The sequence below is a fragment of the Cupressus sempervirens genome, chromosome 11 (assembly GCF_028749045.1).
Source record: "Cupressus sempervirens isolate cs-2001-9-10 chromosome 11, ASM2874904v1, whole genome shotgun sequence".
Classification (NCBI taxonomy): domain Eukaryota; kingdom Viridiplantae; phylum Streptophyta; class Pinopsida; order Cupressales; family Cupressaceae; genus Cupressus; species Cupressus sempervirens.
The window spans coordinates 407,908,729-407,934,748 of record NC_143128.1 but is presented as its reverse complement, the minus strand read 5'-3'; the positions used below and the strand labels follow the sequence as shown (position 1 = coordinate 407,934,748).

At 43.4% G+C, this 26,020-nt stretch overlaps 13 pseudogenes; all 13 read right to left on the bottom strand.

Moving 5' to 3' along the window:
- Positions 1 to 1,051: 1,051 nt before the first annotated feature.
- Positions 1,052 to 1,169, bottom strand: LOC149530173 (5S ribosomal RNA; annotated as a pseudogene).
- Positions 1,170 to 1,748: 579 nt separating this feature from the next.
- On the bottom strand, positions 1,749 to 1,867 carry LOC149530172 (5S ribosomal RNA; annotated as a pseudogene).
- Positions 1,868 to 5,756: 3,889 nt separating this feature from the next.
- Positions 5,757 to 5,875, bottom strand: LOC149530171 (5S ribosomal RNA; annotated as a pseudogene).
- Positions 5,876 to 7,320: 1,445 nt separating this feature from the next.
- LOC149530170 (5S ribosomal RNA) lies at positions 7,321 to 7,439 on the bottom strand (annotated as a pseudogene).
- Positions 7,440 to 8,598: 1,159 nt separating this feature from the next.
- LOC149530169 (5S ribosomal RNA) lies at positions 8,599 to 8,717 on the bottom strand (annotated as a pseudogene).
- Positions 8,718 to 16,209: 7,492 nt separating this feature from the next.
- LOC149530168 (5S ribosomal RNA) lies at positions 16,210 to 16,328 on the bottom strand (annotated as a pseudogene).
- Positions 16,329 to 17,469: 1,141 nt separating this feature from the next.
- Positions 17,470 to 17,588, bottom strand: LOC149530167 (5S ribosomal RNA; annotated as a pseudogene).
- A 1,700-nt stretch (positions 17,589 to 19,288) lies between these two features.
- Positions 19,289 to 19,407, bottom strand: LOC149530166 (5S ribosomal RNA; annotated as a pseudogene).
- A 1,182-nt stretch (positions 19,408 to 20,589) lies between these two features.
- LOC149530165 (5S ribosomal RNA) lies at positions 20,590 to 20,708 on the bottom strand (annotated as a pseudogene).
- Positions 20,709 to 21,832: 1,124 nt separating this feature from the next.
- On the bottom strand, positions 21,833 to 21,951 carry LOC149530164 (5S ribosomal RNA; annotated as a pseudogene).
- A 1,676-nt stretch (positions 21,952 to 23,627) lies between these two features.
- LOC149530163 (5S ribosomal RNA) lies at positions 23,628 to 23,746 on the bottom strand (annotated as a pseudogene).
- A 509-nt stretch (positions 23,747 to 24,255) lies between these two features.
- Positions 24,256 to 24,374, bottom strand: LOC149530162 (5S ribosomal RNA; annotated as a pseudogene).
- Positions 24,375 to 24,906: 532 nt separating this feature from the next.
- LOC149530161 (5S ribosomal RNA) lies at positions 24,907 to 25,025 on the bottom strand (annotated as a pseudogene).
- Between the last annotated feature and the right edge of the window lie 995 nt (positions 25,026 to 26,020).

The window sequence follows — 26,020 nt, the reverse complement described above, 5'->3', positions numbered from 1 at the left end:
TATGCATTCTAGAAGCTCTCCAAAAGACTTTATAGATAGGCACTCCTAGTGTCCTCCAATATGGCATATTGAATGAATATATCATCATTCTGATCATACTCTCTCTTTGGTCTACTGTTATGCTTGTGTTTGAGTTCCTTGGTCTTGGGTGAATTCTGGCATAAGCTAAATTCTTACACCTAGAATGCACCTTAGCTAGCACTAAGAACGTTCCTTATCGAGAACTCAAAGTGAACATGAGTCGGGGTGTAGGAGCAGAAGGGGATTGGCAATTGAAAATAGGCTTTGAGGAGTGCTAGAGCAGTCTAAATGTAACAATGACACAACCGGATGCTCAAAAAAGTAAAATAAGGATACAACACCAAGACTTCCTTGGAGGTCACCCATCCCAATACTACTATGGCCCAAGTGCACTTAACTACAAAGTTCTGATGGCATGCGGCACACTAATGTTGGTATGATCGCACCCAATGCCAAACTCTCACACCCTCATGTTAGCCCATGCATCATGGTACAACATTATCTAGGACGCACCCTATCGAGCACTCAAAGTGCACCTTATAAGGCACCCAGAATGCACAAAACAGTAAAAAGCACTCTAACACTAACAATACACCTTATCCGGCACTTGGAAAGTGCCAATACGAAGAAAGGCACATGTTTCTCTCCAGACAATTCCTCCCAATGAAGCCACATGCATAATTTGAAGAAGAACGGAGATGCGGGTCAAAGGGTATGGCCCTCAGAAGTTCTTGGATCAATTTATCAATCTTATAAGCTTTTTTTTTTTTCATCGCAAGAATAAATTGTTACATCAACTATTTCATCCTTATGGAGATTACTTTGTTGAGGAACACAAATTTTACATCACGTTTAGTGCCTAGAATGCACATCATCTAAAACTAAGAATGTGCCTTATCAAGCACTCAAAATGAACATGAGTCAGGGTGTGGGAGGAGAAGTGGATGGGTGATTGAAAATGGGCTTTGAGGAGTACAAGAGAAATCCAAATGTAACAATCACACAACCAAATGCCCAAAAAACTAAAAGAAGGGTGCAACATCGGGACTTCCCAAAGGTCAACCATCCTAGTACTACTCCAGCCAAAGTGCGCTTAATTGCAGAGTTCTGATGGGATCTGGTGCACTAGCACTGGTATAATCACACCCAACACCAAACTCTCATACCCTCATGTTAGCCCAAGCATCATGGTGCAACCTTATCTAGGATGCACCTTAATGAGCACTCAAAGTGCACCTTATTAAGAACCCAAAATACATGGAAGAGTAAAAAGCACTCTGACAATAAGAACACACCTTATCTGACACTCAAAAGGTGCCAATAGGAAGAAAGGCATGGGTTTCTCTCTAGAGAACTCCTCCCAATGAAGCCACATGGATAATTTGAAGAAGAACGGAGATGCAAGTCAAAGGTTATGGTCCTTGAAAGTTCTTGGATCAATTTCCCAATCTTATAAGCTTTTATTTTCGTCATTACAAGAATCAACTATTACATTGACTGTTTCATCCTTATGGAGATTACTTTGTTGAGGGACACAAATTTTACATCACCTTTAGTGCCTAGAATAAACCTTATCTAACACAAAGAATGCACCTTATCGAGCACTCAGAATGATTATGGGTCAACGTGCGAGAGAAGGGGATGCACAATTGAAAATGGGCTTTGAGGAGGGTGAGAGCAGTCCAAATGTAACAATGACATGGTTGGATGCTCACAAAAGTAAAAGAAGGGTGCAACACTGGGACTTCCTAGGATGGCACCCATCCCAGTACTACTCTAGCCCAAGCACACTTAACTGTGGAGTTCTAATGGGATCTGGTGCACTAACGCTGGTATGATCACACCCGACACCAAACTCTCACACCCTCATGTTAGCCCATGCATCATGGTGCAACCTTTTTCTAGGACACACCTTATCAAGCACTCAAAGTGCACCTTATCGAGCACCCAGAATGCACAAGAGAGTAAAAAACACTCTGACACTAAGAAAGCGCCTTATCTGGCACTTAAAAAAAATTCACGTGGACAATTTGAAGAAGAACAGAGATGCGGATCGAAGGTTATGGCCCTCAGAAGTTCTTTGATCAATTTCCCCAATCTCATAAGCTTTTATTTTTCATCATCACAAGAATCAACTATTACATCAACTGTTTCATCCCTATGGAGACTACTTTGTTGAGGAATGCAAATTTTATGCCACCTTCAGTGCCTAGAATGCACCTTATCTAGCACTAAGAATGTGCCTTATCAAGCACTCGAAATGAACATGAGTTAGGTGCGAGAGAAGGGGATGGGAAAATTAAAATGGGCTTTAAGGAGCTTAAGAGCAATCCAAATGTAACCATGACACAGCCGAATGCTCAAAAAAGTAAAAGAAGGGTGCAACACCAGGTCTTCCCAAGAGGTCACCCATCCCAACACTACACCGACCCAAGTGCAGTTAACTACAGAGTTCTTATTGGATTCAATACAATAATGCTAGTATGATTGCACCTAACACAAAATTCTTACACCCTCGTGTTAGCCAATGCATCATGGTGCAACCTTATCTAAGACACAGCTTATCAAGCACTCAGAACACACCTTATTGATCACCAAGAATACATGGGAGAGTAAAAATCACTCTGACACTAAGAATGCACCTTATCTACCACTTAGTAATTCTCTCCAGACAACTCTTTCCAATGAAGCCACATGGATAATTTGAAGAAGAACAGAGATGCGGGACAAAGGTTATGGCCCTTAGAAGTTCTTCGATCAATTTCCAAATCTTATAAGCTTTTATTTTCGTCATCACAAGAATCAACTATTACATCAACAATTTCATCCATATGGAGATTACTTTGTTGAGGAACACAAATTGTACGTCACATTTAGTGCCTAGAATGCACCTTATCTTGCATTGAGAACATGCCCTATCGAGCACTCAGAATGAACATGAGTTGGGGAGTGGAAGCAAAAGGGGATGGGCAATTTTAAATGGGCTTTGAGGAGCATAAGACCAGTTCAATTATAACCATGACACAGCTGAAAGCTCAAAAAAGTAAAAGAAGAGTGCAACACCAGGAGTTCCTAGGAGGTCACGCATCCCAATATTACTATGGCCCAAGCACACTTAATTGTAAAGTTCCAATGGGATATGGTGCACTAACATCAGTATGATTGCACCGAACACCAAAATCTCATGCCCTCGCGTTAGCCCATGCATCATGCTGCAACCTTATCTATAATGCACCTCATCGAGCACTCGGAGCAAACCTTATCAAGCACCCAGAATGCATGAGAGATTAAAAAGCACTTTGACACTATGAACGCACTTTATTTGGCACTCAAAAATTCTCTCCAAACAACTAATCCCTGTAGAGCCACGTGGATAATTTAAAGAAGAATGAAAATGCGGGTCAAAATTTACAGCCCTCGAAAGTTCTTGGATCAATTTCCCAATCTTATAAGCTTTTATTTTCATCATCAAAGGAATTGACTGTTACATCAACAGTTTCATCCTTATGGAGATTACTTTTTTGAGGAACACAAATTTTACATCACCTTTAGTGCCTAGAATGCACCTTTTCTAGCACTAAGAATGCACCTTATCAAGCACTTAGAATGAACATGAGTCAGGGTGCGGGAGGAGAAGGGGATGGACGATTCAAAATGGACTTTGAAAAGTGCAAGAGCAGTCCAAATGTAACAATGACATAACTGGATGCTCAAAAAAGTAAAAGAATGGTGCAACATTGGGAATTCCTGGGAGGTCACCCATTCCCAGTATACTCCTTCCCAAGCACGCTTAACTACAGAGTTCTAATGAGATCTTGTGCACTAACGCTGGTATGATTGCACCCAACACCAAACTCTCACACCCTCATATTAGCCCATGCATCATGGTGCAAACTTATCTAGGATGCACCTTATTGAGCACTCAGAGCGCAACTTATCAAGCACCTAGAATGTACGAGAGAGTAAAGAGCACTCTAACACTAAGAATGCAGCCTATCCAGCACTCAAAAATTCTCTCCAAACAACTCCTCCCAATGAAGCCATGTGGGTAATTTGAAGAAGAAGAGAGATACAAGTCAAAGGTTATGACCCTCAAAAGTTCTTCGATCCATTTCCCAATCTTATAAGCTTTTATTTTCATCATCACAAGAATCAGCTGTTACATCGACCCTTTCATCCTTATGGAGATTACTTTATTGAGGAACACAAATTTTACATCACCTTTAGTGCCTAAAATGTACCTTATCTAGCACTAAGAATGTGCATTATCAAGCACTCAGAATGAACATGAGTTAGCGTGTGGGAGGAGAAGGGGATGGGTGATTGAAAATGGGCTTTGAGGAGTGCACGAGCAATCCAAATGTAACAATGACATAGTCGAATGCTCAAAAAAGTAAAATAAGGGTGCAACATCAAGACTTCCTGAGAGGTCACTAATCCTAGTACTACTCTAACCCAAGTGCACTTAACTACAGAGTCCTGATGGGATCCAGTACACTAATGCTAGTATTATCGCACCCAACACCAAAATCTCACACCCTCATTCTAGCCCATGCATTATGGTGCAACCTTGTCTAGGACTCACTTTATTGAGCACTCAAAGTGGACCTTATCGAGTACCCAAAATGCATTGGAGATTAAAAAGCACTCTAACGCTAAGAACGCACCTTATACAGCACAAATAAATTCTCTCTGGACAACACCTCCCAATGAAGCCATTTCGATCATTTGAAGAAGAATGGAGATGCAGGTAAAAGGTTATGGCCCTCGGAAGTTCTTGGATAAATTTCCCAATGTTATAAGCTTTTATTTTTGTCATCACAAGAATGAACTATTATATCGACTGTTTCATCCTTATGGAGATTACTTTGTTGAGGAACACAAATTTTACATCACCTTTAGTGCCTAGAATGCACCTTATCTAGCACTAAGAACGTGCCTTATCAAGCACTAAGAATGAACATGAGATGAGGTGTGGAAGGAGAAGGGGATGGGCGATTTAAAATGGGCTTTGATCAGCATGATAGGAGTCCAAATGTAACAATGACATAGCCGAATGCTCAAAAAAGTAAAAGAAGGGTGCAACACCGAGACTTCCAGAGAGGTCAACCATCCCAATACTACTCTGACACCAAGCACACTTAACTGTGGAGTTCTGATGGGATCCGGTGCACTAACACTGGTATGACTAGACCCAAAACCAAACTCTCACACCCTCGTGTTAGCCCATGAATCATGGTGAAACCTTATATAAGATGCATCTTATCAAGCACTCGAAGCACACCTTATCAAGCACCCAAAATGCACAGGAGAGTAAAAAGCACTTTGACACTAAGAATGCACCTTATCCAACTCTCAAAAATTCTCTCCAAACAACTCCTCCCAATGAAGCCACATGGATAATTTAAAGAAGAGCAGAGATGCGGGTCAAAGATTATGGCCCTCAGAAGTTCTTGGATCAATTTCCCAATCTTATAAGCTTTTATTTACATCATGACAAGAATCAACTATTACATCGACCTTTTCATCCTTATGGAGATTACTTTGTTGAGGGACAAAAATTTTATGTCACCTTTAGTGCCTAGAATGAACCTTATCTAGCACTAAGAATGCACCTTATCAAGCACTCAGAATGAACATGGGTTGGGGTGCGAGAGGAGAAGGGGATGCGTGATTGAAAATGGGCTTTGAGGGCTTTGATAATGACATAGCTGAATTCTCAAAAAGGTAAAAGAAGGGTGCAACACCAAGACTTCTCAGTGGGTCACCCATCTGATTACTACTACGGCCTAAGCGTGCTTAACTACGAAGTTTTGATGGGATCTGGTGCACTAACTCTAGTATGATCGCACCCAACACCAAACTCTCACACCCTTGTGTTAGCCCATGCATCATGGTGCAACCTTATCTATGATGCACCTTATCGAGCACTCAGAGCGCAACTTATCAAGCATCTAGAATGCATGAGAGAGTAAAAAGCACTTAAACACTAAGAATGCACCTTATCTGACACTTGGAAATTCTGTCCAGACAACTCCTCCCAATGAAGTCACGTGGATAATTTGAAGAAGAACGAAGATGCAGGTCAAAGGTTATGGTCCTCGAAAGTTCTTGGATCGATTTCCCAATCTTATAAACTTATATTTTTATCATCACAAGAATCAACTATTACATTGACTGTTTCATCCTTATGGAGATTACTTTGTTGAGGAACACAAATTTTATGTCACCTTTAGTCCCTAGAATGCACCTTATGTATCACTAATAACGTTCCTTATCGATCACTTAGAATGAACTTGAAACGGGGTGCAGGAGGAGAAGGGGATGGCCGAATTAAAATAGGCTTTGAGGAGCGCAAGAGCAGTCCAAATGTAACAATGACAAATCCAGATGCTCAAAAAAGTAAAAGAAGGGTGCAACACTAGGACTTCTCATGAGGTCACCCATCCCAGTACTACTCCAACCAAAGCACACTTAATTGCAAAGTTCTAATGCGATCAAGTGCACTAACCCTGGTATGATCACACCCGACACCAAACTCTCACACCCTCATGTTAGCCCATGCATCATGGTGCAACCTTATCTAGGATGCACCTTATAAAGCACTCAAAGTGCACCTTATCAAGCACCTAGAATGCATGAGAGACTTAAAAGCACTCTGACACTAACAATGCACCTTATCCGACACTCAAAAATTATCTCCAGACAACTCCTCCCAATGAAGCCATGTGGATAATTTGAAGAAGAATGGAGATGCGGGTCAAAGGTTATGGCCCTCGAAATTTCTTTGATCAATTTCCCAATCTTATAAGCTTTTATTTTTCTCATCACAAGAATGAACTGTTACATTGACCATTTCATCCTAATGGAGATTACTTTGTTGAGGAAAACAAATCATGGTTACTCAAAAATTCTCTCTAGACAACTCCTCCCAATGAAGCCATGTGGATAATTTGAAAAAGAATGGAGATGCGAGTGAAAGGTTATGGCCCTCAAAATTTCTTTGATCAATTTCCCAATCTTATAAGGCTTTATTTTTGTCATCACAAGAATCAACTATTACATTGACTGTTTCATCCCTATGGAGATTACTTTGTTGAGGAACACAAATTTTACGTCACCTTTAGTGCCTAGAATGGACCTTATGTAGCACAAAGAACATGCCTTACTAAGCACTCAGTGAACATGATTCGGGGTGCAGAACGAGAAGGGGATGGCTGATTGAAAATGGGCTTCAAGGAGCGCAAGAGCATTCCAAATGAAACAATGACATAGCCGGATGCTCAAAAAAGTAAAATAAGGGTGCAACACTAGGACTTCTAGGGAGGTCACCCATCCTAGTACTACTCTAGCCCAAGCGCACTTAACTATGGAGTTCTAATGGGATCCGATGCACTAATGCTAGTATGATCGCACCCAACACCAAACTCTCACACCCTCGTGTTAGCTAATGCCTCACGGTGCAACTTTATCTAGGACGCACCTTATCGAGCACTCTGAGCGCATCTTATCAAGCACCCAAAAAGAACGAGAGAGTAAAAAGCACTCTGAAAATAAGAACTCACTTTATCTAGCACTCAGAAATTCCCACGTGGATAATTTGAAGAAGAAGGGAATGTAGATCAAAGGTTATGGCCCTCGAAAGTTCTTTGATCAATTTCCCCCAATCTCATAAGCTTTTATTTTCATCATCACAAGAATCAACTATTAAATTGACAATTTAATACTTATGGAGATCACTTTGTTGTGAGACACAAATTTTACATCACCTTCAATGCCTAGAATGCACCTTATTGAGCATTCAGAATGAACATGAGTTGGGGTGCGAGAGGAAAAGGGGATGGGCAATTGAAAATGGGCTCTGTGGAGTGCGAGAGCTGTCCAAATGAATTAATGACATTGTCGGATGCTCAAAAAAGTAAAATAAGGGTGCAACACCAGGACTTCCCAGGAGATCACCCATCCTACAACTACTACAGCCCAAGCACGCTTAACTACAGAGTTCTCATGGGATCCGATACACTAACGCTAGTATGATTGTACCCAACACCAAACTCTCGCACCCTCATGTTAGCCCATGCCTCATGATGCAACCTTATCTAGAACGCACCTTATCAACCACTCAAAGCGCACCTTATCGAGTACCCAAAATACACAGGAGAGTAAAAAGCACTTTGACACTAAGAATGCACCTTATCCGGCCCTCAGAAATTCCCACATGGATAATTTGAAGAAGAGCAGAGATGCGGGTGGAAGGTTATGGCCTTCGGAAGTTCTTTGATCAATTTCCCCCAATCTCATACATTTTTATTTTTGTCATCACAAGAATCAACTGTTACATCAGTTGTTTCATCCTTATGGAGATTACTTTGTTGATGAACACGAATTTTACGTCACCTTCAGTGCCTATAATGCACCTTATCTAGCACTAAGAACATGTCTTATCAAGCACTCAGAATGGACATGAGTCAGGGTGCGAGTGGAGAAGGGGATGGCCGATTGAAAATGGGCTTTGAGGAGCGTGAGAGCTATCCAAATGTAACAATGACAAGGCTAGATAATCAAAAAAGTAAAAGAAGGGTGCAATAGTAGGAGTTACTAGGAGGTCACCCATCCTAGTACTACTCTAGCCCAAGCGCGCTTAACTACAGAGTTCAGATGGGATCCGGTGCACTAGCACTGATATGATCACACCCAACACCAAACTCTCACACCCTCATGTTAGCCCATGCCTCATGGTGCAACCTTATCTAGGACGCACCTTATCGAGTACCTAGAATGCATGGGAGAGTAAAGAGCACTCCAACACTAAGAACACACATTATCTGGCACTCCAAAATTCCCACATGGATAATTTGAAGAAGAACAGAGATTCTAGTGGAAGGTTATGGCCCTCAAAAATTCCTTGATCAATTTCGCCCAATCTCATAAGCTTTTATTTTCATCATCACAAGAATCAACTGTTACATCGACCGTTTCATCCTTATCAAGATTACTTTTTTGAGGGACACAAATTTTATGTCATCTTCAGTGCCTACAATGTACCTTATCTAGCACTAAGAACGTGCCTTATCGAGCACTCAGAATCAACATGAGTCAGAGTGCAGGAGGAGAAGGGGATGGGCGATTGAAAATGAGCTTTGAGGACCACAAGAGCTATCTAAATATAACAATGACACAGCCAGATGCTCAAAAAAGTAAAATGGTTCAACACTGGGACTTCCTAGGAGGTCACCCATTCCATTACTACTCTAGCCCAAGTGCACTTAACTGCGGAGTTCTGTTGGGATTCGGTGCACTAACGCTAGTATGATTGCACCCATCTCCAAACTCTCGCACCCTCGTGTTAGCCCATGCCTCATGGTGCAACCTTATCTAGGGAGCACCTTATCGAGCACTCGAAGCACCTCTTATCAAGCACCCAAAATGCATGGGAGAGTAAAAAGCACTTCGACACTAAGAACATACCTTATCTGACACTCAAAAATTCCCATGTAGATAATTTGAAAAAGAATGGAGATGCAAGTCAAAGGTTATGGCCCTCAAAAGTTCTTTGATCAATTTCCCCAAATCTCATAAGCTTTTATTTTCGTCATCACAAGAATCAACCATTTCATCCTTATGGAGATTACTTTGTTGACAGACATGAATTTTACGTCACCTTCAATACCCAGAATTGACCTTATCTAGCACTAACAACATGCCTTATCGAGCACTCAGAATGAACATGAGTCAAGGTGCGGGAGAAGGGGATGGGTGATTGAAAATGGGCTTTGAGGAGTGCGAGAGCTATCCAAATGTAACAATGACACGGCTAGATGCTCAATAAAGTAAAGAAGGGTGCAACACCAAGACTTTCCCGAAGCTCACCTATCCTAGTACTACTCCGGCCCAAGCACGGTTCACTGCGGAGTTCTGATGGTATCTGCTGCACTACTGCTAGTATTATCGCACCCCACACCAAACTCTCACACCCTCGTGTTAGCCCATGCCTCATGGTGCAACCTTATCTAGGATGCACCTTATCGAGCACTCGGAGTGCCCCTTATCGAACACCCAGAATGCATGGGAGAGTAAAAAGCACTTTGATACTAAGAATGCACCTTATCCAGCACTCAGAATTTCCCACGTGGGTAATTTGAACAAGAACAGAGATGCGGGTCAAAGGTTATGACCCTTGGAAGTTCTTTCATTAATTTCCCTCAATCTCATAAGCTTTTATTTTCGTCATCACAAGAATCAACTGTTACATCGACCATTTCATCCCTATGGACATTGCTTTGTTGAGGAACACGAATTTTACATCACCTTTAGTGCCTACAATGCACCTTATCTAGCACTAAGAATGCACCTTATCGAGCACTCAGAAAGAACATGAGTCGGGGGCTGGGAGGAGAAGGGGATGGGCCATTGAAAATGGGCTTTGAGGAGCGCAAGAGTTGTCCAAACGTAAGAATGACACATACGGATGCTCAAAAAAGTAAAAGAAGGGTGCAACACTGGGACATCCTGGGAGGTCACCCATCCCAGTACTACTCCGACCCAAGCGCGCTTGACTGCAGAGTTTTGATGGGATCAAGTGCACTAATGCTGGCATGATCGCACCCAACACTGAACTCTCGCACCCTCGTATTAGCCCATGCCTCATGGTGCAACCTTATCAAGCACGCACCTTATCGATCACTCGGAGAGTGCCTTATTGAGCACCCAGAATGCATGGGATGGTGAAAAGCACTCTGACACTAAGAACACACCTTATCTGGCACTCAAAAATTTGCACGTGGAAAATTTGGAGAAGAACAGAGATGTAGGTGGAAGGTTATGGCCCTCAGAAGTTCTTTGATCAATTTCCCCGAATCTCATAAGCTTTTATTTTTGTCATCACAAGAATCAACTATTACATTGATCATTTCTTCCATATGGAGATTACTTTGTTGAGCGACACAAATTTTACGTCACCTTTAGTGCCTAGAATGCACCCTATCTACCACTAAGAATGCACCTTATCGAGCACTCAAAATGAACATAAGTCAAGGTGCGGGAGGAGAAGGGGATGGGCGATTGAAAGTGGTCTTTGAGGAGAACAAGAGCCATCCAAATGTAACAATGACATGGCCGGATGCTCAAAAAAGTAAAAGAAAGGTGCAACATCGGGACTTCTTGAGAGGTCACCCATCCCATTACTACTCCGGCCAAGGCGTGCTTAACTGCTAGTATGATCGCACCCAACACTAAACTCTTGCACCCTCCTGTTAGCCCATGCCTCATTGTGCAACCTTATCTAGGACACACCTTAGCGAGCACTCGGAGTGCCCCTTATCAAGCACCCAAAATGCATAGGAGAGTAAAAAGCACTTTGACACTAAGAACGCACCTTATCCGGCACTCAAAAATTCCCATGTGCATAATTTAAACAAGAACGGAGATGCGGGTGGAAGGTTATGGACCTTTGAAGTTCTTTGATCAATTTTCCCCAATCTCATAAGATTTCATTTTTTTCATCACAAGAATCAACTGTTACATCGACCGTATCATCCCTATGGAGATTACTTTGTTGAGGGACATGAATTTTACGTCACCTTCAATGCTTAGAATGCACCTTATCTAGCATTAACATCGTGCTTTATCCAGCACTCAAAATGAACATGAGTCGGGGTACAAGAGGAGAAGGGGATGAGAAATTGAAAATGGTCTTTGAGGAGCACGAGAGCTGTCCAAATATAACAATGACACGGCCAGATGCTGAAAAATGTAAAAGAATGGTGCAACACGAGGACTTCCCAGGAGGTCACCCATCCTACTAATACTCCAACCCAAGCACGCTTAATTGCGGAGTTATGATGGGATCCGATGAGCTAAGATTGGTACGATTGCACCAAACACCAAACCCTCGCACCCTTGTGTTATCCCATGCCTAATAGTGCAACCTTATTTAGGACGCAACTTATCGAGTTATCGGAGTGCGCCTTGTTGAGCACCTAGAATGGATGAGAGAATAAAAAGCATTTTGACACTAAGAATGCACCTTATTCGAAACTCAAAAATTCCCACGTAGATAATTTGAAGAAGAACGGAGATGCGGGTCAATGGTTATGGTCCTCAGAAGTTCTTTAATCAATTTTCCCCAATCTCATAAGCTTTTATTTTCGTCATCACAAGAATCAATTGTTACATCGACCATTTCATCCCTATGGAGATTACTTTTCTAAGGGACACGAATTTTATGTCACCTTCAGTGCCTAGGATGCACCTTATCTAGCACTAATAATATGCCTTATTGAGCACTCAGAATGAACATGAGTCAGGGTGTGGAAGAAGAAGGGGATGGACAATTGAAAATGGGCTTTGAGGAGCACGAGAGCTATCCAAATGTAACAATGACATCGCCAGATGCTCAAAAAAGTCAAAGAAGGGTGCAACATTGGGACTTCCCGAGAGGTCACCCATACCAATACTACTCTGGCCAAAACACTCTTAACTGCGGAGTTCTGATGGGACCTGATGCACTAACATTTGCATGATCGCACCCAACACCAAACTCTCACACTGTTGTGTTAACCCATGCCTCATGGTGCAACTTTATCTAGGATGCACCTTATCAAGCACTCGGAGCATGCCTTACCGAGCACCCAAAATGGATGGGAGAGTAAAAAGCACTCCAACACTATCAACACACCTTTTTCAATACTCAAAAATTCCCACATGGATAATTTGAAGAATAATGGAGATGCAAGTGGAAGATTATGGCCCTCGAAAGTTCTTTGTTCAATTTCCTCAAATCTCATAAGGTTTTACTTTTGTCATCACAAGAATCAACTATTACATCGACTGTTTCATCCCTATGGAGATTACTTTGTTGAGGGACACAAATTTTACATCACCTTTAGTGCCCAGAATGCACCTTATCTACCACTAATAACATTCCCTATCGAGCACTCAGAATGAACATGAGTCAGGGTGTGAGAGAAGTCGATGGGTGATTGAAAATAGGCTTTATGGATGCGAGAGCTGTCCAAATGTAACAATGACACGGCTGGATGCTTACAAATGTAAAAAAAGGGTGCAACACTGGGACTTCTCGGGATGTCACCCATCCCAATACTACTCTGACACAAGTACACTTAATGACAAAGTTTTGATGGGATCCAATGCAATAACACTGGCATGATCACACCCTACACCAAACTCTCATACCCTCATGCTAGCCCATGCCTCATGGTGCAACCTGATCTAGGATGCACCTTATAAAGCACTCAGAGCGCACCTTACCAAGCACCCAGAATGGATGGGAGAGTAAAAAGCACTCTAACACTATGAATGCACCTTTTTTGGCACTCAAAAATTCGCACGTGGATAATTTGGAGAATAACGGAGATGTGGGTGGAAGGTTATGGCCCTCGAAAGTTCTTTGATCAATTTCCCCCAATCTCATAAGCTTTTCTTTTCATCATCACAAGAATCAGCAGCTACATTGACCATTTCATCCATATGGAGATTACTTTGTTGAGGGACGCTAATTTTATGCCACCTTCAGTGCCTAGAATGCACCTTATCTAGCACTAAGAACACGCCTTATTGAGCACTCAAAATAAACATGAGTCGAGGTGCGGAGGAGAAGGGGATGGACGATTGAAAATGGGCTTTGAAGAGTGAGAGAGTTGTCCAAATGTAACAATGACACAGTCGGATGCTAAAAAAAGTAAGAGAAGGGTGCAACACCAAGACTTCTCAGGAAGTCACCAATCTACTCTAGCCCAAGAGCACTTAACTACAAAATTTTGATGGGATCCGGTGCACTAACACTGTTATGATCACACCCGACACCAAAGTCTCGCACCCTCGTGTTGGCCCATGCCTCATGGTGCAACCTTACCTAGGATGCACATTATCAAGCACCCAGAATGCACAGGAGAGTAAAAAGCACTCTTACACTGAGAATGTACCTTATCCGGCACTCAAAAATTCCCACGTGGATAATTTGAAGAAGAACGGAGATATAGGTTGAAGGTTATGGCCCTCGAAATTTCTTTGATCAATTTCCCCCAATCTCATAAGCTTATATTTTCGTCATCACAAGAATCAACTATTACATCAACCGTTTCATCCCTATGTAGATTACTCTGTTGAGGAACACGAATTTTACGTCACCTTCAGTGCCTAGAATGCACCTTATCGAACACTAAAAACATGCCTTATCAAGCACTGAGAATGAACATTAGTCGGGGTGCGGAAGGAGAAGGGGATGGGCAATTTGAAAAGGGCTTTGAGGAGCGCGAGAGCTATCCAAATGTAAAAATGACATGGCCAGAGGCCCAGATGCTCAAAAAAGTAAAAGAAGGCTGCAACACTGAGACTTTCGAGGAGGTCACCCATCCCAGTACTACTCCAACCCATGCACACTTAACTATGGAGTTCTTATGGGATCCGATGCACTAATGCTAGAATGATCTCACCCAATACGAAACTCTCACACCCTTATGTTAGCCCATGCCTCATGGTGAAACCTTATCTAGGACGGACCTTATTGAGCACACAAAATGCATAGGAGAGAAAAAAGAACTCTGTCACTAAGAACGCACCTTATCCGACACTCGAAAATACCCACGTGGACAATTTGAAGAAGAACGGAGATGCGGGTCGAAGGCTATGGCCCTCAGAAGTTCTTTGATCAATTTCCCCAAATCTCATAAGCTTTTATATTCGTCATCACAAGCATCAACTTTCACATCAACCGTTTCATTCCTATGGAGATTACTTTGTTGATAGATGCAAATTTTTTGCCACCTTCAATGCCTAGAATGCACCTTATCTAGCTCTAAGAACGAGCCTTATCTAGCACTCAAAATGAACATGAGTCGGCGTGCGGGATGAGAAGGGGATGGGCGATTGAAAACAGTCTTTTAGAAGTGCGAGAGCCATCCAAATGTAACAATGACACAGTCAGATGCTCAAAAAGGTAAAAGAAGGGTGCAACACCGAGACTTCTTGGCAAGTCACCCATCCCAGTACTAATCTGGCCCAAGCTCGCTTAACTGCGGAGTTTTGATGGCATCTGTTGCACTAACACTGGTATAATCACACCAGACAACAAAATCTCGCACCCTCATGTTAGCCCATGCCTCATGATGCAACCTTATCTAGTATGCACCTTATCGAGCCCCTTGAATGCACGAGAGAGTAAAAAGAACTCCGACACTAAGAATGCAACTTATCCATCACTCAAAAATTACCATGTGGACAATTTGAAGAAGAATGGAGATGTGGGTCAAAGTTTATGGCCCTCAGAAGTTCTTTGATCAATTTCCCCCAATCTCATAAGCTTTTATTTTCGTCATCACAAAAATTAACTATTACATCGACCATTTCATCCCTATGGAGATTACTTTGTTGAACAATGCAAATTTTATGCCACCTTCAGTGCCTAGAATGCACCTTATCTAGCACCAATAACACGCCTTATTGAGCACTCAAAATGAACATGAGTCAGACTGTAGGAGGAGAAGGGCATGGGTGATTGAAAATGGACTTTGAGGAGTGCGAGAGCTATCCAAATGTGACTATGACATGGTCGAATGCTCAAAAAAGTAAAAGAAGGCTGCAACACCGAACTTCGCGGGAGGTCACCTATCCCAGTACTACACTGGTATGATCGCACCTAACACCAAACTCACGCACCCTTGTGTTAGCCCATGCCTCATCCTACAACCTTGTCTAGGATGCACCTTATCAAGCACTCAGAGTGCACCTTGTCGAACACCAAGAATGTACAGGAGAGTGAAAAGCACTCTGAAACATAGAACGCACCTTATCTGGTGCTCAAAAATTCCCATGTGGACAATTTGAAGGAGGACGAAGATGCGGGTGGAACGTTATGCCCTCAGAAGTTCTTTGATCAATTTCCCCCAATCTCATTCACTTTTATTTTTGTCATCACAAGAATCAATTATAACACCAACCATTTCATCCCTATGGAGATTACTTTGTTGAGCGACGTGAATTTTATGCCACCTTCAGTGCCTAGAATGCACCTTATCTAGCACTGAGAATGCACCTTATCGAGCACTCAGAATGAACATGAGTTGGGGTGCGAGAGGAGAAGGGGATGGGTGATTGAAAATGGGCTTTGAGGAGCGTGAAAGCTATCCAAATGTAACAATGACATGGCCGAATGCTCACAAAAGTAAAAGAAGGGTGCAACACCGAGACTTCCCGGGAGGTCACCCATCCCAGTACTACTTCGGCCGAAGCACGCTTAACTACGGAGTTCTAATGGGATCCGGTGCACTAACGCTAGTATGATCACATCTGACACCAAACTCTTGCACCCTCGTGTTAGCCCATGCCTAATGGTGCAACCTTGTCTAGGATGCACCTTATCGAGCACCCAAAATGCACGGGAGAGTAAAAAGCACTGCGACACTAAGAACGCACCCTATCTGGCACTTGAAAATTCCCACGTGGACAATTTGAAGAAGAACAGAGATGTGGGTCAAAGGTTATGGCCCTCGAAAGTTATTTGATCAATTTCCCCTAATCTAATACGCTTTTATCACAAGAATCAACTGTTGCACCGACTGTTTCATCCCTATAGAGATTACTTTATTGAGCAACGTGAATTTTACACCACCTTCAGTGCCTAGAATACACCTTATCTACCACTAAGAACACGCCTTATCGAGCACTCAGTATGAACATGAGTCAGGGTGCGAGAGGTGAAGGGGATGGGCGATTGAAAATGGGCTTTGAGGAGTGCGAGAGCTATCCAAATGTAACAATGACATGACTGGATGCTCACAAAAGTAAAAGAAGGGTGCAACACCAGGAGGTCATTCATCCCAGTACTACTTTGGCCCAAGCGCACTTAACTGCAGAGTTCTGATGGGATCCAATGCACTAACGCTGGTATGATCGCACCCCACACCAAACTCTCGCACCCTCATGTTAGCCCATGCCTCATGGTGCAACCTTGTCTAGGATGCATCTTATCAAGCACTCGAAGCGCACATTATTGAGCACCCAGAATGCACAGGAGAGTAAAAAGCCCTCTGACACTGAGAATGCACCTTATACGGCTCTAAAAAATTTCCATGTGGACAATTTGAAGGAGGACGGAGATGCAGGTCGAAGGTTATGGCCCTCAGAAGTTCTTTGATCAATTTCCCCCAATCTCATACGATTTTATTTTCACCATCACAAGAATCAACTATTACACCAACCATTTCATCCCTATGGAGATTACTTTGTTGAGCGATGCAAATTTTATGCCACCTTCAATGCCTAGAATGCACCTTATCTAGCACTAAGAATGTGCCTTATCGAGCACTCAGAATGAACATGAGTCGAGATATGGGAGGAGAAGGGGATGGGCGATTGAAAATGGGCTTTGAGGAGCACGAGAACTGTCTAAATGTAGCAATGACACGACCAGATGCTCACAAAAGTAAAAGAAGGGTGCAACACTAGGACTTCCTAGGAGGTCACCCATCCCAATACTACTCCGGCCCAAGCATGCTTAGCTACGGAGTTCTGATGGGATCTGGTGCACTAACGCTGGTATGATTGCACCCGACACCAAACTCTCACACCCTCATGTTAGCGCATGCCTCATGGTACAACCTTGTCTAAGATGCACCTTATTGAGCACTCAGAGTGCACCTTATCGAGCACCCAGAATGCACAAGAGAGTAAAAAGCACTCTGACACTAAGAACGCACCTTATCTGGCGCTCAAAAATTCCTACGTCGACAATTTGAAGGAGGACGAAGATGTAGGTCGAAGCTTATGGCCCTCAGAAGTTCTTTGGTCAATTTCCCCCAATCTCATACGCTTTTATTTTTGTCATCACAAGAATCAACTGTTACACCGACCATTTCATCCCTATGCAGATTACTTTGTTGAGCGATGAGAATTTTATGCCATCTTCAGTGCCTAGAATGCACCCTATCTACCACTAAGAACGCGCCTTATCGAGTACTCAAAATGAACATGAGTCGGGGTGCGGGACGAGAAGGGGATGGGCAATTGAAAATGAGCTTTCACGAAGAATGCAGATGCTGGTCAAAGGTTATTGCCCTCAGAAGTTCTTTGATCAATTTCCCCTAATCTCATATGCTTTTATCACAAGAATCACAAGAATCAACTATTACACTGACTATTTCGTCCCTATGGAGATTACTTTGTTGAGCAATGCGAATTTTACGACACCTTTAGTGCCTAGAATGCACCTTATCTAGCACTAAGTACACACCTTATCGAGCACTTAGAATGAACATGAGTCAAGGTGCGGGAGGTGAAGGGGATGGGCACCTTATCGAGCACTCAGAGCGCACCTTATCGAGCACCTAAAATGCACGAAAGAGTAAAAAGCACTCCGACACTAAGAACGCACCTTATCTAGAGCTTGAAAATTCCCACATGGATAATTTGAAGGAGGACATAGATGTGGGTTGAAGGTTATGGCCCTCAGAAGTTCTTTGATCAATTTCCCCCAATCTCATACGCTTTTATTTTCCTCATCACAAGACTCAAATGTTACACCGATCGTTTCATCCCTATGGAGATTACTTTGTTGAGCGACGCGAATTTGATGCCACCTTCAATGCCTAGAATGAACCTTATTTACCACTAAGAACGTGCCTTATCAAGCACTCAGAATGAACATGAGTCAAGGTGCGGGAGGTGAAGGGATGGGCGATTGAAAATGGGCTTTGAGGAGTGCAAGAGTTGTCAAATGTATCAATGACATGACCAGATGCTCATAAAAGTAAAAGAAGGGTGCAATAGCGGGACTTCCCAGGAGGTCACTCATCCCAGTACTACTCTAGCAGCGTGCTCAACTGTAGAGTTCTGATGGGATTCGGTGCACTAACACTAGTATGATCGCACCCAACATCAAACTCTCACACCCTCATGTTAGTCCATGCCTCATGGTGCAACCTTGTCTAGGATGCACCTTATCGGAAGTTCTTTGATCAATTTCCCCCAATCTCATACACTTTTATCACAAGAATCACAAGAATCAACTGTTGCAGCGACAGTTTCATCCCTATGGAGATTACTTTGTTGAGAAACGCAAATTTTATGCCACCTTCAGTGCCTAGAATGCACCTTATCTAGCACTAACAACGTGCCTTAACGAGCACACAGAATGAACATGAGTCAGGGTGCAGGAGGAGAAGGGGATGGGCAATTGAAAATGGGCTTTGAAGAGCACAAGAGCTATCCAAATGTAGCAATGACACGACTGGATGCTCACAAAAGTAAAAGAAAGGTGCAACACCTAGACTTCCTGGGAGGTCACCCATCCCAGTACTACTCTGGCCCAAGCGCGCTTAACTGCAGAGTTCTGATGGGATCCTGTACACTAACGCTAATATGATTGCATCCGACACCAAACTCTCACACCCTTGTGTTAGCCCATCCCTCATGGTGCAACCTTGTCTAGGACGCACCTTATCGAGCACTCAGAGCACACATCATTAAACACGCAAAGTGCACGAGAGAGTAAAAATCACTCCGACACAGAGAACGCACCTTATCTGGCACTCAAAAATTCCCACGTGGACAATTTGAAGAAGAACAAAGATGCGAGTCGAAGGTTATGGCCCTCGAAAGTTCTTTGATCGATTTCCCCCAATCTCATACGCTTTTATCACAAGAATCACAAGAATCAACTGTTGCACCGACTGTTTCATCCCTATGGAGATTACTTTGTTGAGCAACGCAAATTTTATGCCACCTTCAATGCCTAGAATGCACCTTATCTATCACTAAGAACCCACCTTATCAAGCACTCAAAATGAACATGAGTCAGGATGCGAGAGGTGGAGGGGATGGGTGATTGAAAATGGGCTTTGAGGAGCGCGAGAGCTATCCAAATGTAACAATGACATGACCGGATACTCACAAAAGTGAAAGAAGGGTGCAACATGGGGACTTCCCGAGAGGTCACCCATCCTAGTACTACTCTGGCCCAAGTGCGCTTAACTGCAAAGTTTTGATGGGATTCGGAGCACTAACATTGGTATGATTGCACCGGACACTAAACTCTTGCACCCTCATGTTAGCCCATGCCTCATGCTACAACCTTGTCTAGGATGCACCTTATTGAGCACTCAGAGCGCACCTTATCAAGCACTCAAAATGCACAAGAGAGTAAACAGAACTCTAACACTAAGAACGCACCTTATCCGAAGCTCAAAAATTCCCACGTGGACAATTTGAAGGAGGACAGAGATGCGGGTTGAAGGTTATGGCCCTCAAAAGTTCTTTGATCAATTTCCCCCAATCTCATATGCTTTATTTTCGTCATCACAAGAATCAACTATTACACCGACTGTTTCATCCCTATGGAGATTACTTTGTTGAGTGACACAAATTTTACACCACCCTCAGTGCCTAGAATTCATCTTATCTAGCACTAAGTGTGCGCCTTAGTGAGCACTCAGAATGAACATGAGTCGAGGTGCACGAGGAGAAGGGGATGGGCGATTGAAAGTGGACTTTGAGGAGCGCGAGAGCTGTCCAAATGTAGCAATGACACAACCGGATGCTCACAAAAGTAAAAGAAGCGTGCAACACCAGGAATTCTTAGGAGGTCACCCATCCCAGTACTACTCCGGCCCAAGTGCACTTAACTGCGGAGTTCTGAGGGGATCCAGTGCACTAATGCTAGTATCATCTCACCCAACACCAAACTCTTGCACCCTCGTGTTAGCCCATGCCTCATGGTGCAACCTTGTCTAGGATGCACCTTATTGAGCACCCAGAATGCATGGGAGAGTAAAAAGCACTCTGACACTAAGAACACACCTTATCTGCCACTCAAAAATTCCCACGTGAACAATTTGAAGAGGAACGGAGATGCGGGTCAAAGGTTATGGCCCTCGGAAGCTCTTTGATCAATTTCCCCCAATCTCATATGCTTTTATGAAGCGAATCAACTGTTGCACTAACTGTTTCATCCCAATGGAGATTACTTTGTTGAGCGACACAAATTTTATGCCACCTTTAGTGCCTAGAATGCACCTTATCTAGCACTAAGAACAAGCCTTATCGATCACTCAGAATGAACATGAGTCGAGGTGCGGGAGGGGAAGGGGATGGGTGATTGAAAATGGGCTTTGAGGAGTGCAAGAGCTGTCCAAATGTAGCAATGACACGACCGGATGCTCACAAAAGTAAAAGAAGGGTGCAACACCGGGACTTCCCGGGAGGTCACCCATCCCAGTACTACTACAGCCCAAGCCCGCTTAACTGTCAAGTTCCGATGGGATCCAATGCACTAACACTAGTATGATCGCACCTGACACCAAACTCTCGCACCCTCGTGTTAGCCCATGCCTATAGGTTCAACCTTGTTTAGGACGCACCTTATCGAGCACCCAGAATGCACAGGAGAGTAAAAAGCACTTTGACACTAAGAACGCACCTTGTCTAGCACTATAAAATTCCGATGTGGACAGTTTGAAGAAGAATGGAGATGCGCGTCGAAGGTTATGGCCCTCGAAAGTTCTTTGATCAATTTCCCCCAATCTCACAAGCTTTTATCACAAGAATCACAAGAATCAACTATTGCATTGACCATTTAATCCCTATCGAGATTACTTTGTTGGGGGATGTGAATTTTATGCCACCTTCAATGCCTAGAATGCACCTTATCTAGCACTAACAATGCGCATTATCGACCACTCAGAATGAACATGAGTCGCGTGCGAGAGAAGGGGATGAGTGATTGAAAATGGGCTTTGAGGAATGCGAGAGCTTTCCAAATGTAGCAATGACACGATCGGATGCTCAATAAAGTAAAAGAAGGGTGCAACACCAGGACTTCCTGGGAGGTCACCCATCCCAGTACTACTCCGATGCAAATGCGGTTAATTGCGGAGTTCTGATGGGATCCGATGCACTAATGTTGGTATGATCGCACCCATGTTGGTATGATCGCACTTTGACACTAAGAACGCACCTTATCCAATGCTCAAAAATTCCCACGTGGACAATTTGAAGGAGGACGGAGATGGGGGTCGAAGGTTATGGCCCTCAGAAGTTCTTTGATCAATTTCCCCAAATCTCATACGCTTTTATTTTCATCATCACAAGAATCAACTATTGCACAGATCGTTTCATCCCTATGGAGATTACTTTGTTGAGTGACACAAATTTTATGCCACCTTCAGTACCTAGAATGCACCTTATCTAGCACTAAGAATGCACCTTATTGAGCACTCAGAATGAACATTAGTCGAGGTACGGGAGGAGAAGTGGATTGGCGATTGAAAATGCGCTTTGAGGAGTGCGAGAGTTGTCCAAATGTAACAATGACACAACTAGATGCTCGCAAAAGTAAAAGAAGGGTGCAACACCAGGACTTCTCGAGAGGTCACCCATCCCAGTACTACTCCAGCCCAAGCGCGCTTAACTGCAAAATTCTGATGGGATCCAATGCACTAATGCTAGTATGATCCCAACTGACAGCAAACTCTTGCATCCTCGTGTTAGCCCATGCCTCATGGTGCAATTTTTCTAGAATGCACCTTATCGAGCACTCGGAGTGCACCTTATCAAGCACCTAGAATGCACGACAAAGTAAAAAGCACTCTGACACTGAGAACGCACCTTATTCGGCACTTCGAAATTCCCACGTGGACAATTTGAAGGAGGATGGAGATGCAGAGCGAAGGTTATGACCCTCAGAATTCTTTGATCAATTTCCCTAAATCTCCTACGATTTTATTTTCGTCATCACAAGAATCAACTGTTGCACCGACCGTTTCATCACTATCGAGATTACTTTGTTAAGCGACACGAATATTATGCCACCTTCAATGCCTAGAATGCACCTTATCTAGCACTGAGAACGTGATTTATCGAGCACTCAGAATGAACATGAGTCGGGGTGCGGGAGGTGAAGGGGAAGGGTGATTGAAAATGGGTTTTAAGTAGCGCGAGAGCTATACAAATGTAACAATGACACGACTGGATGCTCACAAAAGTAAATGAAGGGTGCAACATCGGGACTTCCTGGGAGGTCACCCATCCCAGTACTACAGCGGCCCAAGCATGCTTAACCGCAAAATTCTGATAAGATTCAGTGCACTAACGTTCGTATGATCGTACCCGACACCAAACTCTCGCACCCTTGTGTTAGCCCATGCCTCCTAGTGCAACCTTGTCTAGGACGCACCTTATCAAGCACAAGAAGTGCACCTTATCAATCACCCAGAATGCACAGGAGAGTAAAAATTACTCTGACACTGAGAATGAACCTTATCTGGCACTCGAAAATTCCCACATAGAAAATTTGAAGAAGAACTCTGAAGTTCTTTGATCAATTTCCCCCAATCTCATATGCTTTTATCACAAGAATCAACTATTGCACCGACCGTTTCATCCCTATGGAGATTACTTTGTTGAGCGATGTGAATTTTCAATGCCTAGAATGCACCTTATCTAGCACTAAGAACGTGCCTTATCGAGCACTCAGAATGAACATGAGTTGGGGTGGAGGAGGTGAAGGGGATTGGCGATTGAAAATGGGCTTTGACGAGCGCAAGAGCTGTCCAAATGTAGCAATAACACAACTGGATGCTCACAAAAGTAAGAGAAGAGTGCAACACCAGGACTTCCCGGGAGGTCACCCATCCCAGTACTACTCTGGCCCAAGCGCGCTTAACTGCAAAGTTCTGATGGGATCCGATGCACTAACGCTGGTATAATCGCACTCGACAGCAAACTCTTGCACCCTCGTGTTAGCCCATACCTAATGATACAACCTTGTCTAGGATGGAACTTATCGAGCACCCAGAATGCACAGGAGAGTAAAAAGCACTTCGACACTAAGAATGCACCTTATCTGATGCTCAAAAATTCCCACGTGGACAATTTGAAGAAAAATGGAGATGCGAGTCGAAGGTTATGGCCCTCTGAAGTTCTTTGATCAATTTCCCCCAATCTCATACGCTTTTATCACAAGAATCACAAGAATCAACTGTGGCACCGACCGTTTCATCCCTATGGAGATTACTTTGTTGAGCAACGCGAATTTTACGCCACCTTCAGTACCTAGAATGCACCTTATCTAGCACTAGGAACATGCCTTATTGAGCACTCAGAATAAACATGAGTCGAGGTGTTGGAGGTGAAGGGGATGCACAATTCAAAATGGGCTTTGACGAGCGCGAGAGCTGTCCAAATGTAACAATGACACGACCAGATGCTCACAAAAGTAAAAGAAGGGTGCAACATCGGGACTTCCCGGGAGGTCACCCATACCAGTAATACTCTGGCCCAAGTGCGCTTAACTACGGAGTTCTGATGGGATCTGGTGCACTAAAGCTGGTATAATCGCACCCGACACCAAACACTCGCACCCTCATGTTAGCCCATGCCTCATGGCGCAACCTTGTCTAGGACACATCTTATCCAGCACCCGGAGGGCATCTTATCGAGCAGCCAGAATGCACAAGAGAGTAAAAAGTACTCCGACACTGAGAATGTACCTTATTCGGTGCTCAAAAATTCCCACATGGACAATTTGAAAAAGAATAGAGATGCGGGTCGAAGGTTATAGCCCTCGAAAGTTCTTTGATCAATTCCCCCAAATCTCATACGCTTTTATCAACAAAATCATTATAATCAACTATTGCACCGACCGTTTCATCCTTATGGAGATTACTTTGTTCAGCGACGCAAATTCTATGCCACCTCCAATGCCTAGAATGCACCTTATCTAGCACTAAGAACACACCTTATCAAGCACTCAGAATGAACATGAGTTGGGGTACGGGAGGTGAAGGGGATGGGCGATTCAAAATGGGGTCTGAGGAGCGCGGGAGCTGTCCAAATGTAACAATGACACGACTGGATGCTCACAAAAGTAAAAGAAGGGTACAACACAAGGACTTCCCGGTAGGTCACCCATCCCAGTACTACTCCTGCCCAAGCGCGCTTAACTACGAAGTTCTAATGGGATCCGGTGCACTAACGATGGTATCATCGCAACCGATACCAAACTCTCGCACCCTCGTGTTAGCCTATGCCTCATTGTGCAACCTTGTCTAGGACGCACCTTATCGAGCACCCAAAATGCATGGGAGAGTAAAAAGCACCCCGACAGTAACACCGCACCTTATCTGGCACTCAAAAATTCCCACATATACAATTTGAAGAAGAACGGAGATGCAGGTGGAAGGTTATGACTTACGGAAGTTCTTTGATCAATTTCCACCAATCTCATATGCTTTTATCACAAGAATTATAAGAATCAACTGTTGCACCGACCATTTCATCCCTATGGAGATTACTTTGTTGAGCGACATGAATTTTATGCCACCTTCAATGCCTAGAATGCACCTTATCTAGCACTAAGAATATGCCTTATCAAGCACTCAAAATGAACATGAGTCGGGGTGCGGGAGGTGAAGGGGATGGGCAATTGAAAATGAGCTTTTAGGAGCGCGAGAGCTATCCAAATGTAACAATGACACGATCAGAAGCTCACAAAAGTAAAAGAAGGGTGCAGGACTGAGACTTCCTAGGTGGTCACCCATTCCAGTGCTACTCCAGCCCAAGCGTGCTTAACTGCGGAGTTCAGATATGATCTTGTGCACTAACGCTAGTATGATCACACCCGACATCAAACTCTCGCACCCTCGTGTTAGCCCATTCCTCACGATGCAACCTTGTCCAAGATACACCTTATCAAGCACCCAGAATGCACATGAGAGTAAAAAGTACTTCGACACTGATAACGCACCTTATCTAGTACTCAAAAATTCCCACGTGGACAATTTGAAGAAAAATAGAGATGCGGGTCGAATGTTATGGCCCTTGGAAGTTCTTTGATCAATTTCCCCCAATCTCATACGCTTTTATCAAAAGAATCACAAAAATCAACTATTGCACCAACCGTTTCATCCCTATGCAAATTAATTTGTTGAGCAATGTGAATTTTACGCCACCTTCTATGCCTAGAATGCACCTTATCTAGCACTAAGAT